Below are 23,269 nucleotides of genomic sequence, written 5' to 3' on the forward strand. Positions count from 1 at the left end.
ACAGGAGGGGGCAGCATGACAGGAGGGGGGCAAACTAACAGGAGGGGGGCAGCATGACAGGAGGGGGACAGTGTGACAGGAGGGGGGACAGTGTGACAGGAGGGGGACAGTGTAACAGGAGGGGGCAGCATGACAGGAGGGGGGCAAACTAACAGGAGAGGGGCAGTGTGATAGGATGGGGGGACAGTGTAACAGGAGGGGGGCAGTGTGACAGGAGGGGGACAGTGTGACAGGAGGGGGGCAGTGTGACAGGAGGGGGGACAGTGTGACAGGAGGGGGGCAGTGTGACAGGAGGGGGCACAGCTTCTTCATTGTGTAAATATTCACCAACCCCACTGCATACACTGGAATAGATCATTTATAAAACAATTACAGTCACATTGATCGCTCAGTATGGCGGCTCAATACTCTATTACCACATTCCTTAAATCTATATGAAACACATGAAAGATGAAGAGTTATGGACGGTCTTCATACAGCTCACTGCTGCCCCCTCCTGGTCACATGGGATAGACAACACACAGCTTCATAGGATGGCCAACCTCCAACGGGGTCACCGGGTGTACGGGTCTGAAATGATACATTATTAGCCAGATTCACGTAGATCGGCGTATGTTTAAGCGGGCGTAGCGCAGCTCATTTTCGCTACGCCAACGTAAAATAGAGAGGCAAGGCCAGTATTCACAAAGCACTTGCTCCCTAAGTTACGTCGGCGTATGTCTTACGTAAACGGCGTAGCTTACTGCGACGGGCGTACGTACGTACGTTCGTGAATCGGCGTATCTTGCTCATTTACATATTCGACGCGTAAATCCACGTACACGTCCCTAGCGGCCAGCGTAAATATGCAGCCAAGATACGACGGCGTAGGAGACTTACGTCAGTCGTATCTTGGCAACAGTGAGGCGTATCTCAGTTTAAGAATGCGCGCAAAGATACGACGGCGCTCATTCGGACTTACGACAGCGTATCTACTGATACGCCATAGTAAGTCTCTCTGAATCTGGCTATATATGGGTAACCTGGTAACTGGTATACTCCATAATCATAGTATTATAAATAGCTTACAGTGGAGCCAAGGAAGGCCTTAGTGTGAGATCCTCCTAATTATAATCCGCACCCCTCCCCCCCAATCCAGAAACACAAGACTGCCAGCTGTAGCTATCAGCACTGAGGGACGCACCCAGAATCCTTATAATATGGTGACCAGATACTTGGGCTGCTTTCACACTGGGGTGTCGGCGGTACCCGTCATTTTTACCATAATCTTTGCAGAGGTTTTTGGCCGCTAGCGGGGTACTTTTAAGCCCTGCTAGCACCCGAGAAAGGGTTAAAATCACCCGCAAAGTGCCACTGCAGCGGCGCTTTGCTGGCAGTTCGGTGGTGGTGCCCATTCATTTCAGTGGGCAGGAGAGGTGGAGAAGCGGTGTATACATCACTCCTTCGCCGCTCTAAAGATGCTGCTTGCAGGAGTTTTTTTTACAGCACCCCCATCCTCAGTACAGCGCCCCCATCCTCAGTACAGCGCCCCCATCCTCAGTACAGCGCCCCATCCTCAGTACAGTGCCTCCCATCCTCAGTACAGCGCCCCCCATCCTCAGTACAGCGCCCCTCGTCCTCAGTACAGCGCCCCCATCCTCAGTACAGCGCCCCATCCTCAGTACAGTGCCTCCCATCCTCAGTACAGCGCCCCCCATCCTCAGTACAGCGCCCCTCATCCTCAGTACAGCGCCCCCATCATCAGTACAATGCCCCTCATCCTCAGTACAGTGCCTTCCATCCTTAGTACAGCGCCCCCCATCCTTAGTACAGCGCCCCCCATCCTCAGTACAATGCCCCTCATCCTCAGTACAGCGCCCCCCGTCCTCAGTACAGCGCCCCCATCCTCAGTACAGTGCCTCCCATCCTCAGTACAGCGCCCCCCATCCTCAGTACAGCGCCCCTCATCCTCAGTACAGCGCCCCCATCATCAGTACAATGCCCCTCATCCTCAGTACAGTGCCTTCCATCCTTAGTACAGCGCCCCCCATCCTTAGTACAGCGCCCCCCATCCTCAGTACAATGCCCCTCATCCTCAGTACAGCGCCCCCCGTCCTCAGTACAGCGCCCCCATCCTCAGTACAGCGCCCCCATCCTCAGTACAGCGCCCCCATCCTCAGTACAGCGCCCCTCGTCCTCAGTACAGCGCCCCTCGTCCTCAGTACAGCGCCCCTCGTCCTCAGTACAGCGCCCCCCGTCCTCAGTACAGCGCCCCCCGTCCTCAGTACAGTGCTCCCTTGTCCTCAATTCAGCGCCCCCTGTCCTCAATTCAGCGCCCCCTGTCCTCAGTACCCTGCCTTCCCATCCTCAGTACAGCACCCCTTGTCCTCAGTACAGCACCCCCCAATCTTCAGTACAGCCCCCTCAGTACAGCGCCCCCCAATCCTCAGTACAGCGCCCCCCGTCCTCAGTACAGCACCCCCGTCCTCAGTACAGCACCCCCGTCCTCAGTACAGCGCCCCCCATCCTCAGTACAATGCCCCCATCCTCAATACAGTGCCCCCCATCTGCAGTACAGTGCCCCCATCCTCAGTACAGCATCCCCCCCTTCCTCAATACAGCACCCCCCATCTACAGTACAGCACCCCCCATCTGCAGTGCAGCGCCCCCCATCCTCAGTACAGCGCCCCTCGTCCTCAGTACATCACCCCCCATGTCCTCAGTACAGCATCCCCCATGTCCTCAGTACATCATCCCCCATGTCCTCAGTACAGCATCCCCCCGTCCTCAGTACAGCGCCCCCCCCGTCCTCAGTACAGCGCCCCCCATCCTCAGTACAGCCCCCCATATTCAGTACAGCGCCCCCCATCCTCAGTACAGCGCCCCCCATCCTCAGTACAATGTGGCCGGGCGATCGGTAAGTGGATAATATTTGCACCAGAACATATATATGATTTCCAGGAAGATGGAGGTTTAATGCCGACATTCCATTGAAGTGTAAAACATTGTGTGTGTGGAGATCTGTGTGTGTCTCCGTCTCGGTCCTGATAGTCGGGATGAAGGGGGACAAACAAGGACAATGAGATTGTGATTAGAGACATAGGGCCAGATTCACGTATTTGGCGTATCTTTGTGCAGGCGTAGCGCATCCTATTTACGCTACGCCTCCGCAACTTGGACAGGCAAGAGCAGTATTCACAAAGCACTTGCTCCGTAAGTTTTGGTGGCGTAAGCCCGCGTAATTCAAAGTTGGCTGGTAGGGGGCGTGTTGTATGTAAATGAATCATGACCCCACATAAATGACGCGCCTAACAAACGGCGCATGCGCTCACATGCTCAGTATCACGTTGAATTTACTCCAGAAGATACGCCAGGCCGAATGCCTGTGACGTGAACGTAACCTACGGGCGACTAACGTAAATGACGTAAAAAGATACGCTTGCCGACGTCCATACTTTGCATTGACTGCGCCTCATATAGCAGGGGTAACTTTACGCCGGACGTAAGCCTAACGTAAACGGCGTAGCGGGCGCAAGTACGTTTATGAATCGGCGTATCTACCTAATTTACATATTCGACATGTAAATCTACGGAAGCGCCCCTTGCGGCCAGCGTAAATATGCACCCAAGACTTACGCCGCTCGTATCTTGGCTAAATCTATGCGTAACTGATTCTAAGAATCAGGCGCATAGATACGACGGCTAACATTCGGACTTACGATGGCGTACGTGGAGATACGCCGTCGTAAGTCCACTGTGAATCTGACCCATGGATTGTATTCTTCTTCCAACATAAACATGAACTTCCATCATCACCACAAATAGAAACTTGGAAATAATAAACAATCACTTTTACACACAAATCCACATTACAAAGTTATCTTATGGAGACACTTTACCAGAAAGTACAAAACCTCCCAAAATCTCTTCTTGTATTTCTACAAATCCCAACAGAATGGATCAGTATGTGCTGCAGGCTGCAGTCCCTGGAGCTCCACAGGATGTGGAGGCCACATGTTTCCTGTCTACAGTGGAGCTCCACTCTGCAGCCACACCCCTCTCCCAGCTACCGCCATTCATTGTTTGTTACAATAAAGTTCAATAATAATAAAAAAAAGAGTGGAGGGCACATGCTTCCTGTCTACAGTGGAGCTCCACTCCGCAGCCACACCCCTCTCCCAGCTACAGCCATTCATTGTTTGTTACAATAAAGTTCAATAATAATAAAAAAAGAGTGGAGGCCACATGCTTCCTGTCTACAGTGGAGCTCCACTCTGTAGCCACACCCCTCTCAGGAATAAGGAAGTAGGAAAGTGGGCGGAATACAATGAAATACGATGTTCCAGGAAGTCGGGTCTTAGAGACATTTTCTGAGGTGTGGGGAAGAGACCTACAGACTCCAACATTTCCATAGAGAAGGTGAGTGAGAGACGGAATATTTCCATAGAGAAGGTGAGTGAGAGACGGGAACCTTTCCATAGAGAAGGTGAGTGAGAGACGGGAACATTTCCATAGAGAAGGTGAGTGAGAGACGGAATATTTCCATAGAGAAAGTGAGAGAAAGACGGGAACATTGGGATGGGCGGGGCATAAATTACTTCAAAAGAGACTTCTATTATGTAAAGGAAAACTCCGCCTTTAACCACTTAACCCCCGGACCATATTGCTGCCCAAAGACCAGAGCACTTTTTGCGATTCGGCACTGCGTCGCTTTAACTGACAATTGCGCGGTCGTGCGACGTGGCTCCCAAACAATTGGCGTCCTTTTTTTTCCCACAAATAGAGCTTTCTTTTGGTGGTATTTGATCACCTCTGCGGTTTTTTATTTTTTGCGCTATAAACAAAAACAAAGCGACAATTTTGAAAAAAATGAATATTTTTTACTTTTTGCTGTAATAAATATCCCCCAAAAATATATAAAAAAAAAAATTTTTCCTCAGTTTAGGCCGATACGTATTCTTCTACATATTTTTCGTAAAAAAAAATTGCAATAAGCGTTTATTGATTGGTTTGCGCAAAAGTTATAGCAGTTACAAAATAGGGGATATTTTTATGGCATTTTAATTAATATATTTTTTTTACTAGTAATGGCCGCGATCAGCGTTTTTTTTTTTTTTTATCGGTACTGCGACATTATGGCGGACACTGCGGACACTTTTGACACATTTTTGGGACCATTGTCATTTTTATAGCGATCAGTTCTATAAAAATGCATTGGATTACTATAAAAATGCCACTGGCAGTGAAGGGGTTAACACTAGGGGGCGGGAAGGGGTTAAGTATGTCCCTGGGTGTGTTCTAACTGTAGGGGGGGGTGGCCTCACTAGGGGAAACACTGATCCTCTGTTCATACATTGTATGAACAGAAGATCAGCATTTCCCCCGCTGACAGGACCAAGAGCTGTGTGTTTACACACTCAGGTCCCGGTCCCCGCTCTGTAACGAGCAATCGCGGGTGCCCGGCGGCGATCGAGCCCGCCGGGCACACGCACGGGAGTCGGGGGCGAGCGGGGGGCGCCTCCGGCGGCGCGCACGCGCCCCTAGTGGCCGCTCAAAAAGCGGACGTATAGCTACGGGCTCTCGCCCAGGAGAGCCGACCTGCCGCCGTATAATGACGGTGGCTGGTCGGCTAGTAGTTAACTTGCTAGGAAAGTCTTCTGTAGTAGCCGAGCTTCACACCCCACACCTAGCTTCCCTAGATACCCCCACAATCCACATGGCTTCCCTAGATACCCCCACAACCCACATGGCTTCCCTAGATACCCCCACAACCCACATGGCTTCCCTAGATACCCCCACAACCCACATGGCTTCCCTAGATACCCCCACAACCCACATGGCTTCCCTAGATACCCCCCCTTAATCCACATGGCTTCCCTAGATACCCCCCCTTAATCCACATGGCTTCCCCAGATACCCCCCAACCCACATGGCTTCCCCAGATACCCCCCACAACCCACATGGCTTCCCTAGATACCCCCCACAATCCACATGGCTTCCCTAGATACCCCCCCTTAATCCACATGGCTTCCCTAGATACCCCCCCTTAATCCACATGGCTTCCCTAGATACCCCCCCTTAATCCACATGGTTTCCCTAGATACCCCCACAACCCACATGGCTTCCCTAGATACCCCTACAACCCACATGGCTTCCCTAGATACCCCTACAACCCACATGGCTTCCCTAGATACCCCCCACAACCCACATGGCTTCCCTAGATACCCCCCACAACCCACATGGCTTCCCTAGATACCCCCCACAATCCACATGGCTTCCCTAGATACCCCCCACAATCCACATGGCTTCCCTAGATACCCCCCCTTAATCCACATGGCTTCCCTAGATACCCCCCCTTAATCCACATGGCTTCCCCAGATAACCCACATGGCTTCCCCAGATACCCCCCACAACCCACATGGCTTCCCCAGATACCCCCCACAACCCACATGGCTTTCCCAGATACCCCCCACAACCCACATGGCTTTCCCAGATACCCCCCACAACCCACATGGCTTCCCTAGATACCCCACACACAGCTTCCCTGATGGGGACAAGTGTCTCTTCTGAGCTGTGGATGGGGGGGGGGCTTATCGGAATCTGGAAGGCCCATTCAACAAGGGCCCCCCCCCAGATCCCCCTATATGATAGAGTATCGGGAACATCGTACCCCTACCCATTCACCAAAAAAGTGTCAAAGTAATAAACACAAGAGAGGGGTTTTTGACAATTCCTTTATTAAAAAATAAACGATAAAAACAGTGTAAATCCATCGTCCATCACGCCGCCCGCCGGACCTGAAAGATTTATTTTTTAAAAAGCTCCACCTTCTGGGACGGTCCCCTTCCGAATGCCTCCTTTGCATTTTGACATTTCTTCTTTAGGTAAGGGGTGGGGTCACCTGGCTACATTACCCAGTGGCACCGCCCCCTTATGACATCATGGACTGGTGCATGCTAGGCCAGTGATGTCATAAGGGGGGTGGGGCCACCAGGTGATGTTGCCAGATGGCCCCACCCTTATCTATATTAGAACTGTCAAAGTGCAGAGGAGGTATTCAGTGGGTGACCGTCCCAGAAGGCGGAGCATATAAAAAAAATCTGTTGTGTCCGGCAGGCGGCATGATTGATGATGGATTTACATCAAGGGACCCCCACAGACCCCCACAGCCTACGGCTGTGTGAAAGAGACCCTTGACATGGGGAAAATGTGCTTTGGGGTGGCAGAGCCCCCTTTGCCCCAAATCCCCAATATTAAGGGTATGAGGAGGGTATGATTAAGGAGGTGGGGCTGCTTGCTCATCCCCCCCCTTTCCTGACCTGCCAGGCTGCATGTCTGGATAGGGGCCTGGTATGGATTGAGATAGAGATCTGACTCGTCGGCTTTCCCCCCTTCCTGCCCAGGACAATTTTCAGCTCTCAGCGCGGTCACACTTTGAATGACAATTGCACGGTCGTGCTACACTGTACACAAACTAAATGTTTATCATTTTTTCTCATATCACCTTCCAGGACGGCACCTGAGAGATGATGGCTCCTCCCTGCAGGAAACACAATCACATGACAGTTTAAAAAGCCCCACCCTTCCCCTTGTTCCCCAGTATTGATTGTGTTTCTCCGAACACAGCGACACGTTTGTTTTAAAACCTGGAGACCAGGGAGGGTCGAAAGGTACCCCTGTGAGACAGGTTCTAGGGAGATTCAAAAGAAGAAGAGAGGAAAAGAATAACGGGAAGGGAAGAAGCAGAGAAAGGCAAAAAAGAAGGAGAAATTAAATAGATGAAAAGAAAAGAGGGGAGAAACAGAAAAAAACGTATGGATAGCACTCACATGGGCCGCATCTGTAAAGTATTAGAGAGGAAACAATATCTAACGAGTGGACATTGATGGTCAAACTTTCAGGCCAAGGAAGTAAGTTAAAAAAGTTCTATTTAATAGCATATAAATACAAACAATAATACAAAATAATATTACAAAAAATTATTATTATTAGCCACTGTATATTCCTCAGAAGTCGCCAACGCACGTTTCGCCGTGGGGCTTCTTCAGGACGAAGACGAGGAATGCATGTTTAGCAGAAAAACAGATTTTTATCTGTAATGATACAGTGTAAAGGGTTAATAACATATATATGAAAACAGAAAAAAGAATTAAAAGAATGAATATCTTAATGTATAATTACATGACAAAGTGTCCTTCAGCGGAGATATCCATGAGGCATATATGATACACAATAAACGAACGCAATGTCGACGGTGAAGTTTTGGCAGGGGTTTCACACAAAACACCAGGAATCTAATTTTAAAAAAGATATACATGTACACACTAAATAAGTCCTTAATTTCATGGTGATCAAAATCCTCAGTGCATGCAAACACATAAAGGAGATGGAAAAAACATCCAGTAGAGATTGAGATATAGACAAGAGTATACATAGAGAGAAGAAGGAAAGGGAAAAGGAAAAGGAAAAGGACAGATATGTCTATCATGGTAATACTAATAATATATATAGCATTTATGGTATAATACCACAGAAAATCACCTTTCAGGTGGCCAATAGAGGTCAAACGAATGGTCCGTGGGTTTCAGGATTAAAACATCCCAGGCAAAATACACAGCTCAAAAAGACTGTGATTATAAGAACAGAAAAGAAGAGAAAGATATATATAAATAAATAAATAGCCCAGTGTTAGCAGCCAGATTTGTTAAATCATAAATAACCAGGAGCATTGATTCACCTAATTAGGATGGTCTCGGGCTTACTGGGACAACAGAGATTGGCCACAATGCACAGCATATAAGTCCAATTATAGAAGTGCTTGAGCCAGTAACGCCGTCTGTAGACAACAGACACTGCAGTCAATGCAATAGGCCTATAAATAAAATAATAAATAAAACGAAGATGTAACAATGAGCACTCACAAAGAGCCAAAGAGATGTCTAGAGGCATATAGATAGCAACACTTACCCCAAAGCAGCGTGTATAACGAACGTCTGTGTCCCAGGGTGTACACAAGGCAACACAAAGCGGATGCACATGTATCTCCCTTAAATAGAGCGCGTTCCCGCGTCAACGTGCGACGTATGACGTCATCGGAGCACGCCGACTCGTTCAGACGGCGCATAAACAGGTCGCGATTTCCGACGGGACAACGGAACGGATATTATAGTGTTGCCGCGAATCACGGCCAAACACCCGCTCCCAACGAGGAGCGCGCACATACATCCAGGCCACAGGTCACAGCAGGGCACAGACCAAAATAACCGGGCTACAAATAATAGGCTCACAGAACAGTGGGCGGGCAAGATGAAAAAAATAATACAAATAGCACTTAAGGGGTCTTAGGCTTGCCATCTTGTGGACAAACAGGAGCAACGCATCCTATGCTAATAAGCACAGTATATTGGATTAGGATATAGAATGGGTGATTGTATAGACAAGAGAGACAGAATAATTAAAAAGAAAAAGAGAGTGTTTGCACATATAGAGGACAGCGAGTATTCCATGAACAAGTATAGTAAGGCTAAATTACAAATATAAATGAATTCCTGGTTTGTCATTGTGGAGCCAAAGCATAGAAAAGGAATTTAGTGATATATCACAGCAATATCTATAGATACTTCCTATAAGCAGCACAAAATCCCATCCATAGGGTGTGGCTGATCATATATGCCCCCGGTACATCCATGAAGGGCCATATAGTAAAGCAATCAACAGAAAGATATCCATAAGTTAAAATGATTCATCAATAGGCTGTGTATATGTGTACAAAAACATGTAGTTACACAGTACTCCCTGGGTTGGTATGGTAATCCCATTCCATTGTATTAGTGTGACAACACAAATTATGCATTATTATTATTTTTAGAAGAAACAATTAATATTCAACAAAAATACCAAACATATTCTTCTTGTTTGAGATCTTCCCAATCATTGTTTACATTTTGATTATACAGAACATCCATATATATTTTTATAGCATAGGCATAGCCCGTCCTAATTGTAATAAGTAGGAGAGGTTTAGCCTAGATGTTTTAGGGTTGATGACGTCAACCTCACAGTAACATGTATGGTAGGAATAGATAGACTATCAAAGGACTCATTGGAGATCATTAGACGTGTAAAAATGGTTTGAAACTCAGTGAGTCATTCAGCCCTGGCCAAAGGTTCTAGGGAGGCCGGGGAGGGCTGAACTAACCTGTAGGCCTTTGGTCCAACTCACAGGTCGCCCCAGGCATGCACCAGCGCTCTGAGCTGCGGGGAGGCGAGCCATCGCTGGGTGCAGTAAGAAGAAATCGCCGCCATCTGTATCGCTCTCTCCCGGGGGATTGCTTCCTTGTCAGGAGCATTGCACTCCAAGCCTCTCTCTGAGTAGACAGAAACTGTGTCACAGGAAGTGGGCGGTCCCCCGCCGGAAGTGCCTGTACGGCAGCGTGGAGAGCAGCGTTGGCGGTGGAAGTGGTCGGCTTGCAGACAACCTGTTCGGAGGTACCGTCAGCCAGGACCCAGTCAACCTCCTCATGGTAGAGGATGGGAAGACGGATACGACTGCTGGCAGATCCAGGTCGGGGGTCAGTGAGTACTAATCCCCCTGGAAAGGGAGGAAGGAGGCGGCGAGAGTTCCCGAGTTTTAGGGAACGGCCAGAGCAGGATCTGGATCCCTTCTCGCTTGCATCTTTTCCTCCCCAGTACAAAACCAGCAGTCTTGGGGGGAAGACGGAGTAATATTTGTATATCTCATGTCTTTCAGAATCCCCCAGCGGAGCCCAGGAGGCCTCAGTTCAGTCTTTTGCCGCTACAGGGCATAGTTCCTCTAAAAGGTGTGGGAATTGTAAGGAGAAGCTCCCTAAATCCTATTCAAAACCCTTCTGCTATAAATGTATAAATAATTTAGCAGGAAAAGAGGCTGCTGCAATGATGAAGAGTTTTCTTTCATCCATGCAGACGGAAATGTTAGTCAAAGCTTTCCGTGAGGCAGCTGGGCAGTCAGTAGAGACTGACATAGAGGAACTCACCCCCAGGGAGGGCACTTCTTCCCAAGAAAGTCTATTTTTTTTAAGGGTCCAAGTGCCTTCTTCACACCTTCACATATACCCCCTCTGGATCAGGCAGAGGATGAAGAAAGTGAGGTAGTAAGTCAGACCAGATCTAGACGCAGCTCAGGGGAGGCAGAAGGAGACTCTATTAGTCAGTCTCAGGAAGACATACGACTAAGGAGACACCTCTTCGCTGTAGAAGATCTTGACAGTCTCCTCCAGGCAATTTACGCCACAGAGGTGATCCCTGAGACCCCTAAACCAACCTCAGTACAGGATAAAGTTTATAGGGGCCTGGGTGACACCCAGTCTAGGGTATTCCCTCTTCACCAGTCCCTTAAGGAGTTAGTCCTACAGGAATGGAGAGAATCTGAAAGGAGAATTGTCAAACAAAAAACCTGGAAAAGAAGGTTTCCCTTCTCCCAGGAGGACAAGGAGATCTTTTTTTAAGCTCCCTAGACTTGATGCAGCTTTGTCACAAGTCACTAAATTGTCTGATCTCTCCTTTGAGGATGCGGGTAACATCAAGGACTTGATGGACCGCAGGGCAGAATCTCTTCTTAGGAAGGCTTGGGAAGCCAATTCAGCAGCTATGAGTCCAGCCTTAGCAGCAGCATGTGTAGCCAGGAACACCGATATCTGGGTGGAGACACTCACCGGGCACCTGTCTCAAAACTCTGATTCAGAGGAGGTGGTAGAGTCCCTAACAGTGATAAGGAAGGCGATTGCCTACCTGGCAGATGCAGCAATTGAATCTGCAAGAGCTTCAACCAAAACAGCAGCCTTGATTAACTCAGCTAGGAGGGCAGTGTGGATCAAGGCCTGGGAGGTAGATGCGACATCTAAAGGTAAACTGTGTGGCATCCCCTTTCAGGGTTCTCTTTTGTTTGGCAAGGGCCTAGATGATTTCCTGGCTAGGTCATCAGAAAAAGGCAGAACATTTCTAGTTAAACCTAAAAGAGAAGGTTTCAGGAAAAATTTTCGAGGCCCCCAGGGGCAAGCTAAACAAAAAACCAAAAAGGAACCCTACAGACAATGGAACTTTGGTAAAGGGAATAAGAACAACTTGCTTTTCCCCTCTCCCAAAACCGGCGACAAACAATCTAAGTGACGCCAAGATCAGAGTGGGGGGTCGGCTGTCCCAATTCTTACCTCAATGGGAAAAGATTTCGAACAGCCCTTACATTTGCTGAATTGTTCGAGAAGGCTATCGCCTAGAATTCTTGGCAACACCCCCCTCTATGATCACCCTAATACATCTTCCCAGGGATGCCCTGAAAAGGTCTGCCCTCCTAGAGGGTATACAGAAATACCATCTAATAGTAAATCTAAGAAAGCTGAACAAGTTTCTGGAATACAAGAGATTTACTATGGAAAGTATTTACTCGGTAAGGAAGAATCTCATGAAGGAAGCCTCCATGGTGACTCTAGACCTCAAAGATGCCTACCTTCACGTACCAATTCACGTGGATCATCAGGCATACCTGAGGTTTGCGGTTGTGGTGGAAGGAGAAATCCTCTGTGACGGTAGTAGAATGATATCCCCGCCAAAGTCTTCCCTTCTTCCCATAAAGAAAATCGCCCAATATTCCACGAGGGGGAATATTCCTGGAATCGCCCAATAAGCCACACATGAGTCAGAGCTTACTGCTGGAACAAGACAGGCTTTAATGGTACAACACACAGCTTATATGTAATTACAAAACTGTTACAATGACAATCTCCGCCCCCCTCACACAGTGGGGGCTCTCATACAGATTATTAGGCAGACACTTCGGAGCCGACCCTGAAAACACATTTTCTTTAGATAATGACATCAGTGAAGTTAATTACTAGTTGTAACAGAATACGTTATCTAGACAGCTTAGCCCCGCATATAGAAGAGATAATTACCACAATGAAGCAATCAGAATAATTAACATGAGCCACTTATCTAATCACAGTAAACAGTAACCACATGGCTTCTTCACTAGATCAATTACCCTTTAAGATAGGGCTGGCTGAGGAAGGGTCATTAACATTTCAAAAGCCTGTTAGCAGAGGAGTGAGTCACACCTGAAATCACCTGTTATACTTAACACACAGCAATATTACTTAGCAGGGAGAATTAACTGAATATCCTTCACATCCTCCACTGGCAGTTCAGGGCACTACCATTTGGGCTAACTTCCAGCCCAAGGATATTCACAAAAATCCTAGCGGAAGCAATGGCATTTCTGCACCTTCAGGGTATCTCCCTCATACCCTATCTGGACGATTTACTGATCTCTGGACAGTCAGCCATCCAGGTCAAGTTGGATTCCAACAAAGCAGTGTCAGTCCTGAAAAGTCTAGGGTGGATAATCAACACAGAAAAATCCTCCCTCAAACCAGAACCGGTCAAGACCTTTCTGGGATACATAGTGGACACCAGGCAGAAGAGGCTCTTCTTGCCAGAAGACAAAGTGGTAAAACTAGCCTCAGCGGCAGGGGACCTGATAAAAAACCCCAGGCTCTCCAGAAGAAATGTTCTGAGAGCCTTAGGCCTCATGTCAGCAAGCATACCAACGGTAGTCTGGGCACAGCTTTATGCCAGGACACTTCATTTCTTCTTCCTGTCCTCTTGGGACAGAAAGAGAGAGAGTCCCTGGATCAGGAAATTCTGCTTACCCCTCAGGTCCTGGCTTCCCTGGAGTGGTGGAAAATTCACCAAAACCTGAAGGAAGGGCGGCCATGGGCTCAGTGGAACCCGGTAAAGGTTACCACGGATACAAGCACTTGGGGGTGGGGCGCCCACCTAGAAAAGAAAAAAGCCCAGGGGCAATGGAACAGCTCACTAGCTCACAGGTCGTCCAATTACAGGGAACTCAGAGCAGTGGGGGAAGCCCTAATAGCCTTCTGTTAGATTTTAAATGTATTGATATTATGTTATAAAGGTCTCTGAGTCATTTTGGTTTAGACATGGTAGCTTTGAGGGCAAACAAGGTCAGTTACATCTGTTGTAAGCCATATCTATTCTTAAAAACATACGTCAAGAAGATGGGTGGAGATGTTACTTAAATATACATAGCGAGCGTTAGAGCTCATCGCGACCTTGTTTGGAAATGAGCCAATTGTGCTTAGTTAGCTGTTAAACCTGTATAAATGTACACGTGGTAAGCATAGTAAGTTAGGATTTCCTGGGTCTCCCGGCCCGACAGGAGAGATGGGGGGAGGGATGGGACCCTCTTCCAAGCAAGAGAGATCAAATCATCTTAACATCTATTTCCTCCTTCTGTAACTTTGTGATGCCTACCTGCCATGATGTTTGACTAAGCTGTAACAATGTAAGCATAAGCTGTCTGTTTGCTGTCATAATCGTTGGAAGAATAAACCATCATATAATGAAGTTATGTCTGAATATTTTGGAAGCAACGCCTGGAGAGGAAGAGGTTTTTGACAACACATCGCATGACACCTGTTAGAGGCATATGTCCACTATGTCCTCTGTTCTATCTCTGTCATCCCTCTCTCTCCCCTGCCTCCCCGGCACTTAACATTTGGCGATTGCCAGCCAGACTGGTCATTTTTTTCCTAAAGCCTTGACAAGGGGGAAATGAAGAAATGAAGTCAAAAATGTTCTTTCAAGTCTTGAAGAAAAATACGACCACAGAACCTAGCAAAACAGGCGTTTGTTTTCCAACAGAAGATGAGAAGGCTCTAAAACACAGGGTGAGTTTTTATTTGTTTTCTCATCTGTCAGAATGCTTGTAGATTACGAGCAGAAGAAAAAAAAAAAACGTACAAGGCTTACACAGGGCTACTGAGCCAAAGCTATTTTGGACAGAAAGTTTCAAGATATCATGCAAAATCCATTGAGGACTTTTCTGGTTATGGAGAAAAATCGTAGACGTTTACGTACGTGAAGAAAGCTGCCAAATAGAAGCTTCACGTTATTTTTTAAGGCCACCATTGTAGTCACACAGGCAGATGTACACTTTGAGTGAGCTATTATGGATTTTGATGTTTGAACGGTCCAAGAATACACTATACATTATACATTCCTTTCGCATACACAAAAAGGAGAAAGACATTATTTTTACGCACGCATCTTTACATTTGTTTACTTGAGGCTACTTTACAGCTTAAATAAACATTTACACTAACACGTGAGCCAAAAGGAACGGAAAAAGAACAAAAATAAAAAGAAGGCGGGCCAGAGGAAAAAGACAAGAACTGTTAGAAAATGAATTCTTCAAAGAAAATAAGGACATTACTCTTCCAAGATAAAGCAACGTATGAAGATACAGCAACATGAAAATGCAACAAGAAAAATCACCAAAGATAGACAATGTAACAAACAAACGAAAGAAACTAAAGTTAAGAAGACAAAGTTAAAGGACATTGCATCTCTTGTTTTTTTAAGTGTACACAGGAAAATCATTCTAAACAAGGGGTAAATATGTTTTTTATATAAGTGGGTTAACATGGGATGGTTAAAAATCTCAAGGTTCAGAAGTATATCTCAGTAATATTCGGGAATTTATATATTCTATATATATATATATATATATATATATAATGTGCAGGCATGTAAACAGTAGTGGGGTAATTAAGTAATTAATTAATTAATACCAGAGTGTAAGAAGTTCTTTAATAAGGAAATTAAGTTTAATGCTGCATATATATGTTCGGGAATATTTTAGCCTAAAACAACAGAAATGTGTTATTGCATGTCATTCAAAGCACATACAGGGGCAGAAGTTTTAAGGAAAAACTATTGATTAAAATTATGTAAGAACTGTATGAAATTCAGTTAATGGTAAACAACAAGGTATTTAGTATTTAACAAAAATCCTACAGATTTGGTTGTAGAAAATAATAAGTTAAGGATTGAGCAATTTTTACAAAAGTTTCCGAACTTGGGTTTGGTTATTTAATTAAAAGTGGTAAATTGTTCTAAATTACTAAAGTTTACACAGGAAAAAATATTAAAATATGAAAGTTTTGTTCAATCCAAAATTAGCAAAAATAGAAGAAAAAGTATTGTTAAAAGCTTTTATAATTGACTATTTCTGATGAGAATGAGAATTTTGTTTGGAGGAATTTTCTCAGGAAAATGGCCAATTCACAGTTCATTAGGCTGGAACTAATCTGTGAAGTTTCATGAGATTTTCTCCTAAACAATGTTTTGTCATTATTATAATCAAGAAATGTCATATTATAACGTTATGTACATGATTTTTAGCAGATGTACAAACCAAATATGCTTTAAAATTTTTAAAAAAGGTTAAAAATTGTAAAAACGATAAAATGAGATTGGTTGAAAATTGTATAGTGAATGGTAGCTAAGACTGACGGTGACCGATCTTTCTCTGAGAGTGTGTCATTAACAGAGAAATGGAGGTAGAGTTACTAAGCAGATGGTCAGTCATGACAAGAGTTTTTTCCCTATGGATCTGAACACGTTAGTGTTTAAACTTTTTTCAGAAATCTGAAATAAAGTTTCATGGATGGAAAAAATATTTAATAAGGTATTACTAAGTACTAACTAAAGTAATTGTTTTAAAAAAACACGTGGATTTTACACCATTTGTTAAAGGTGTTATTTTTAAACATGAGGGTGTCAACACAAGGCTTTGATTAAGCTTTTGTCTGAGTGACAACTGCTTGTAAGGTCAGTTGAAATGGGACATTGAAGCTAAAATTATGCAGTGTAATAAGCCACAATTATGCAAGTAAGTCATGCAAAAGTTACTTTATCAATTTTTCAGTGGATATTTATTGGGAAGAATCCATTTAGATCTATATACAGTATATTTATGTATATTTATATTGGCACAGATGAAACTTTCTGAGTATCTGTCTACACTGAAAAAGTGATCTTAAGACTTGTTTGTTTAGCAGTCAGAGTGACAGGGCATGTGGTTACAATTAACCATACTGTATAAGTTGGTTAAAAAGGAAAAATACTTAAACATGATTTAAGTTTCTTTTTGAAAAAAAAGATATTTAGGATACCCAACCTAAATGTTCTTTTGCAAAATTAAAGCTATTATAAGTAAAGTATAGTAAAGAAAAGTACAATAATATGATAAAAATATTACTTTTACAAAATATAATTAGTCACAGAATAAAAAGGGGGACGATGAAAATTTTGTCTCAGTACAGACTGATAATGAAGATAAAATTCATTGTAAAAATAATTAATTCCAACAATAATGGATAGAATTATTTTTAAATGAAAATATTTATTTTTGCATATCCAGGTACCTGACAGATTGACTGACAAATTGATTAATTGATTTTTTGTTTAAGCTAATGAAAGAAATTTTGAACTACTCATTATTAGAGCATTTTTGTCATAAAACTTCTTGAATATTGTTTTATTACAAGTATAGGAATTTCAGAAGTTTGTTCACAAAATATGGCTAGGCCTTTGCTAAATTTGAATAGAAATTATGTTTTGAATAAGATTTCTACTTTTTATGAGTATGTTTCATAATTTATTCCAGTAGCTAAAGTTAGGAATTATAATTCTGAACGTACCAAGGATATCAATAGGAATGCCAACTGAAATATCAGATTTCAATTGGGAAGGTTATTTTATTTTTTGTTTTCTTTCATGACCATGAAACAAGCACAACTAAAATTCTATTTTGGTTATTACTTCGAGTTTTTTCAAAATTATTTTTTGATTATGTTATCATGGATCATCATTTTTGGATGAACTTCAATGATTTATTCATATGGACTTACATCAAAAGTGACATATTGATCGATTGATCATTATGTAAGGGGGAGTTGGAATATAGTTCTAATATAGGAATTTTTGAATTTTTTGAAATATGGAAATATAGTTGTTATATTTTGGTTTCTAAATCTTTTATAAGAATACATATTGATACACATAAAATTATTATTTCACATAGAATAATTAATTTTTATTCATTTTTATAGAACACATAACTTGGGAAAGTTGGATGGATAGTTTGTTATTACAAGTATGTATAACAAAGTATACATTTGAAGTATTAATATAGTTAAAAACATACAAGCTTGTGTGGAAGAAAAAGATTTTAAAGTATCTAAACAGAATTATTGTTGAATTAAATAATATGGAACATTGAAAAATAAATAAAAGAAAGAGTTGCTTGCTGGTCATGGATAGATAAATAAATTATATGGATAGATAAATAAATTATATGGTTAGATAAATAAATAAAATAAAATAAATAGATAAAAAAGATAAAAATATAAATAGAAAGACAGATAGAATATATAAAAATATGACAATCAAATAATGGGAAAGTTATGTTTTTATGTATCCACAAACAAATAGATTATGTATTATGTTTATAATTGTTCAGTGTCTAGAAAACTTATACTGAAGAAATTTGGTTATTGAAATTTCAAGAGAAATAAAAAAAATTGTATTTATTAATTAATAATTCAATATTATAAAGAAATATAATTTGATACATCAAAAATATATTTATTTCTTCTTTATGATAAAATATAAAATAGCTATATGATATGGTTGAAGTTATAAGAAGTAAAATTTATGAAGGTAAAGGAAGAAATTTTTAATATTACATCATTTAGATGGAGAATAAATTAAAAATTAATTAATAATATAATAATTTATAATTTCTTAATGGAATCAAATGGTTAAATATTTCACAAGAATATCTCCAAATTTTGGAAAAAAGTTTATGTACAATATCTGAAATGTTAAATTGTATTGTTTGTATTGGAAAAAAAGTAAATCAGAAACCTTTAGTATTTAAGATGAATGCACTTATTTTGTTTATTAATTACAGTGCATTAAGGGGGAATTGTTAGATTTTAAATGTATTGATATTATGTTATAAAGGTCTCTGAGTCATTTTGGTTTAGACATGGTAGCTTTGAGGGCAAACAAGGTCAGTTACATCTGTTGTAAGCCATATCTATTCTTAAAAACATACGTCAAGAAGATGGGTGGAGATGTTACTTAAATATACATAGCGAGCGTTAGAGCTCATCGCGACCTTGTTTGGAAATGAGCCAATTGTGCTTAGTTAGCTGTTAAACCTGTATAAATGTACACGTGGTAAGCATAGTAAGTTAGGATTTCCTGGGTCTCCCGGCCCGACAGGAGAGATGGGGGGAGGGATGGGACCCTCTTCCAAGCAAGAGAGATCAAATCATCTTAACATCTATTTCCTCCTTCTGTAACTTTGTGATGCCTACCTGCCATGATGTTTGACTAAGCTGTAACAATGTAAGCATAAGCTGTCTGTTTGCTGTCATAATCGTTGGAAGAATAAACCATCATATAATGAAGTTATGTCTGAATATTTTGGAAGCAACGCCTGGAGAGGAAGAGGTTTTTGACAACACATCGCATGACACCTGTTAGAGGCATATGTCCACTATGTCCTCTGTTCTATCTCTGTCATCCCTCTTCCCCCTGTCCCTCGGCACTTAACACCTTCCAGGAAGATATCAAGGGCAGAGAAGTCCAAGTAAGCTCCGACAACGCCACAGTTGTAGCATACTTGAGTCACCAGGGAGGGACCAGGTCCAGTCCCCTACTAGAACTATCCAAGGAAATCTTGGAGTGGGCAAAAGGAAGAGTTCTCTCTATTTCAGCCATACACATACAGGGGACAAGCAATACAGAAGCAGACTTCCTCAGCCATCAGCAGTTGAAGCAGGAGGAATGGGAACTGAACCCAGAGGTATTTCAAACCCTGGTACAGTGCTTCGGAAATCCGTAAATAGACCTGTTTGCCAGCCGGCAAAACAGGAAGGTAAAGAGGAATTCCTCGATTTCCCAAGAACTACAGTCAGAGGGTCTGGATGCACTATCTCAGACCTGGCGTTTCAGGCTGGCCTACGCCTTCCCGCCTGTGGCGCTTATTCCACGGGTCCTTCAGAAACTCAGCAGGTCTCCTGGCCAGATTCTTCTGATAGCTCCGTGGTGGCCAAGGAGAGCTTGGTTTGCAGACCTAAGGTCCATGGCGGTAGTGGAACCACTAAAACTCCCGTACAGGGCAGATCTCCTCAGGCAGGGCCCAGTACTTCACCCAAAGCCGGAATTCTTTCAGCTGGCGGCCTGGTTAGTGAGCGCCAGATCTTGAAACGTAAAGGCTGCTCAGAGAAGGTCATAAGTATCCTTCTCCTGAGCAGAAAACCAGTAACTCGAAAAATGTATTCAAAAATTTGGAAGACCTTCTATTCCTGGGGTAAGGAAAGACAGGTGACTTCAACTTCTATACCGGTTATCCTGGACTTCCCCCAGGACGGGGTAGACTTGGGGTTAAAAGTTAGTACCCTTCGGGTCCAGATAGCGGCCCTTTCAGTCTATCTTGATCAAAGATTGGCTAAAGAGGACCTTATTAAACATTTTTTGTTGGCAAGAGAGAGTTTCTCCAATCCAAAAATGTAGTTGTCCACCTTGGGACTTAAAGGATCACTAAACAAAAAATTTTTTTGGGCTAAATAGCTTGCTTTACCTTATAGCAGTCTTGATTTCATGTCCTCATTGTCCGTTTTTGCTTTGAAGCAGCTGTAATCCTTTGCTGAAATCCTCACTTCCTGGTTCTCTGGCTCCATAGTAAATTTCTCATGGGAGCTTCTCACTGTGGTCTAAGCTGTGTGTCTAAAACTCCTCAGAACCAATCGGATTCATTTTAAAAACAAAACACTGCCCTGGATTTGTTTGTTTTTGTTCTGTGTCTCTCTCTACTTCACATAAACATGAAATCAGTTTAAAAGCGAAAGTGAAACTAGAGGCACATTATATAATAGAATTTAATCAATTTTTCATCATTTTTAAAAGGAATCAGTTAACTTTTATGTCTCTATACCCTGTAAACAGTAATTTCAGCAAAATGTTTTTTCCTTTAGTGACCCTTTAACTAGGGTGTTAGAGGCATTATCTATACACCCATTCGAACCTATTGAAGAGGTTTCCCTTAAATTTCTAACTTTATAGTTAACTTTTTTGTTAGCCATTACTTCGGCCAGGAGGGTAGGGGATTTGCAGGCGCTATCCATGAAAGAGCCCTTCCTGAGGGTACAGGCAGATAGGATCACTCTTAGAGCAGACCCCCTGTACCTACCAAAAGTGGCATCCTTATTTCATAGGACGCAAGACATAATATTGCCGTCCTTTTGTTCTGAACCAAAGAACGAAAAAGAAAAGAAATTTCATTGTCTAGATGTAAGAAGGTGTCTTCTCACCTACCTGGAGAGAACTTAGGCCCTGTACACACGACCGAACATGTCTGCTGAAACTGGTCCGCGGACCAGTTTCAGCAGACATGTTCGGTCGTGTGTAGGCCCGAGCGGACCATTTTCGGGCGGATCGGACAGGTTTCCAGCGGACAACTGTTTCCTGGACTTGCTTTAAAACAGTCCGCTGGAAACCTGTCCGCCCGGACATGTACGGTCGTCTGTACAGACCTACCGTACATGTCCGGCCGCCCGCCATCCCTCGCATGTGTCGAATAACTTCGACACATGCGTGGAAGCATTTAAAAGGCAGGCCCGCCCACGTTGCCGCGTCATCGACGCAGCGACGGCGCGTACACGCCCCGCGTATTGTTTACGCGCGGACTTCTGTTCGATGGGGTGTACAGCCATCGAACAGAAGTCCCCGGGCAGACATGTACGGTGGAAACGGTCCGCAGACCGTTTCATCGGACATGTCTGCTCGTGAGTACAAGGCCTAAGAGTTTTAGGAGATCCAATCACCTATTAGTTCTACATGCTGGGCCCAGGAAGGGACTGCAGGCATCAAAAGCCTCAGTCTCAAGATGGATAAGAGAAGCTATCGCAGGGGCTTATGTATGCACGGGAGTGCCAGCCCCTACTAATATCAAGGCTCTAGCTTCTACTAGATCCTTAGCAACTTCCTGGGCTGAGAAAGCAGGGGCCTCCTGGGAACAAATCCGCAGCACATCTACCCGGTCCAGCCATCATACATTCCTGAAGCACTACCGTGTGGAAATGTTGTCACAGCAAGACTTAGCCTTTGGTCGAAAGGTTCTACAAGCTGTGGTCCCACCCTGAAGGTAGGCCTGTGGTTACTTGATTATCCTCTCAGGTGCCGTCCTGGAAGGTGATGGGAGAAAACCTACGATAGACTTACCGGTAACGGTATTTCTACGAACCTTCCAGGACGGCAGGCCTACTTCCAGCCCTAAGTGGAGGGAAAAGGTAAGTACCTATAAGGAACTATGTCCCTTGTGAACCAGTTCAGGATTATTCTAATACATACTGGGGAACAGGGGGAAGGGTGGGGCTTTTTAAACTGTCATGTGATTGTGTTTCCTGCAGGGAGGAGCCATCATCTCTCAGGTGCTGTCCTGGAAGGTTCGTAGAAATACCGTTACCGGTAAGTCTAACGTAGGTTTTCCCACAAATAGAGATTTCTTTTGGTGGTATTTGATCACCTCTGGGGTTTATATTTTTTGCTAAACAAACTAAGAAAGGCCAATTAAAAAAAAAAAATAATTCTGTCATAAAATTTTTGTTTTCCCCTTCTCTGATGAGGCGGTACTGATAAGGTGGCACTGATGGGCATTGATAAGGAGGCACTGATATGTAGAATTGATGGGCACTGATAGGCGGCATTGATGGGCACCAATAAGTGGCACAGGTGGCTGTGATAGGCACTGACGGGTGGCTGTGATGGGCACTGATGTGTTACAGACAGGTGTTACTGCTGGGCACTGGCACTGTAATGGGCACTGATTGGCACTGTGGTGGGCACTTGCAGACTTTTTTTTTTTTTGGGCACTGATTGGCACATCTGAGGGGGCTGTGCTGATCAACATGCTGATGATCAGCACAGACCCCCCTCTGATAGGGAGAGCCACCGATTTAGTCTCTCCCTGTCAGTGCGAACCAAGGAATGGTTCCTTAGGCCCCGTACACACGAGAGGATCTATCCGCTTGAATTTATCCTCGGATCGGTTTCAGCGGATAGATCCCCTGGTGTGTACGATCCAACGGATATTTATCTGCGGATTTTTTTCGGGCCGACCGATTTCCAGGGGATAAAAATTTGTTAGCATGCTAACAAATCTATCCGCTGGAATCGGCTCCAGCGGATCGATCCGGTGGTCCGGTGGAAGTCCTTATATGACAGCGTCGCGCTTGTCGCCGCGTCATCATCACGGCGACGGCGCGACACGTCACCGCGCTGTGAATTCGGCGCGGATTTCGATCCGATGGTTAGTACAAGCCATCGGATCGAAATCCTCAGAGGATTTATCCGTGGAAACGGTCCGGAGGACCGT

General features: G+C 44.0%; 1 protein-coding gene across 3 annotated transcripts in view; it reads left to right on the forward strand.

Moving 5' to 3' along the window:
* The first annotated feature begins 4,252 nt into the window (after nucleotides 1-4,252).
* The window catches only part of LOC120933832 (NACHT, LRR and PYD domains-containing protein 3-like), a 68,402-nt gene continuing 49,385 nt past the window's right edge, over nucleotides 4,253-23,269 (forward strand). Inside the window, exon 1 of one of the 3 annotated variants that reach the window (XM_040347233.1) lies at nucleotides 4,253-4,398. The gene's annotated coding sequence lies outside the window, so the exon portion shown is untranslated. The other 2 variants (XM_040347235.1, XM_040347234.1) reach the window with 2 other exon arrangements.

This window comes from Rana temporaria, chromosome 3, assembly GCF_905171775.1.
Source record: "Rana temporaria chromosome 3, aRanTem1.1, whole genome shotgun sequence".
Classification (NCBI taxonomy): Eukaryota; Metazoa; Chordata; class Amphibia; order Anura; family Ranidae; genus Rana; species Rana temporaria.